A 1,097-nucleotide genomic window follows, 5' to 3' on the forward strand; every position below is an offset into this window, starting at 1 on the left:
GTAAAGGAAATGGCAACAAATGTTGTCTTTGTGACAGGTCGATTGGTATGCTTGTTTGTCTTTGTGTCTATGGTGTAATAATAATGATGTGATGCTGTATTTCTGAGTGTTTTATGTGCTGCAGAACAGGAACCTGCTGTAAAACAGCAATTATGCTGAGTCAGGCTTGATTTTTAATCATCTTTTCCTGTTGAATCAATATATCAATAAATCAATCAAAAAGTGCAACATTATCAAACCATGAGGAACACTCTTCAACTGGAGTAATATTATCAAATGGACCAAAGTGGATGAATTTCTCCAGTGTAATAAATGTTTTATTGGGATTTATTGTAGCTGCTTAAAATGAAGCTCTAATGACAGACTTTTATGGAGAACCACCTGCTGCCAGACTAATTAGAATATTTTAATAATTTACTCTTTTTGTATCTTTCATTATAGCTGCAGATTATTTCCAATTTCTTTTGTGAAGGTGAATGAGAGAGAATTTTTATTTTATTTTATTATTGTTACAATTATTTTTGCTTCGCATGATATACCAAATAACAACCTCAAAATATTTGTTCAGGTTTTAAAGTAAAATATTCCAATCTTGCATCCATTTTACATGAAGCCATCTCTAAGAAACAAGCTCATCTCTTATCTTTATGAATTCAAGAGTCCAACAAACAGGACATGAGTCATGGTGAAACCAATAGTTTTGGGATTAATTCTCAGCTAAATATATTTCATCAACCATCTGTTTCTGATGCTGCCACATTTCCTAATTCCTGCTTGGAAAAAAAACTCAGGTTTGTAACTAATTCCCATTACAGATGAAGCTTTCTTCTTTGTTATTATCCCATTAAATCAACCTGCCAGGGTTGGATTATCATGCTTACATATATATGCTGCTATTTTAGAGTGACATTTCATGGAGTTTAGGCTGATTGAGCTGTTTGTTTTCCCTGCAGCTGCTCTGCATCTTGGGGAAAATGTGCTTTTGCATTTTGAACAGGATGATAAAGATAAATTGGTAACAGCAGACAGTCACTATCTTTATCAGTTCTTTTACCAGTGGCTCATTTAAAGTCATCATCAGACATTTTTTCTTACAC

Source organism: Austrofundulus limnaeus, unplaced genomic scaffold (genome assembly GCF_001266775.1).
Source record: "Austrofundulus limnaeus strain Quisiro unplaced genomic scaffold, Austrofundulus_limnaeus-1.0 Scaffold199, whole genome shotgun sequence".
Taxonomy (NCBI): Eukaryota; Metazoa; Chordata; class Actinopteri; order Cyprinodontiformes; family Rivulidae; genus Austrofundulus; species Austrofundulus limnaeus.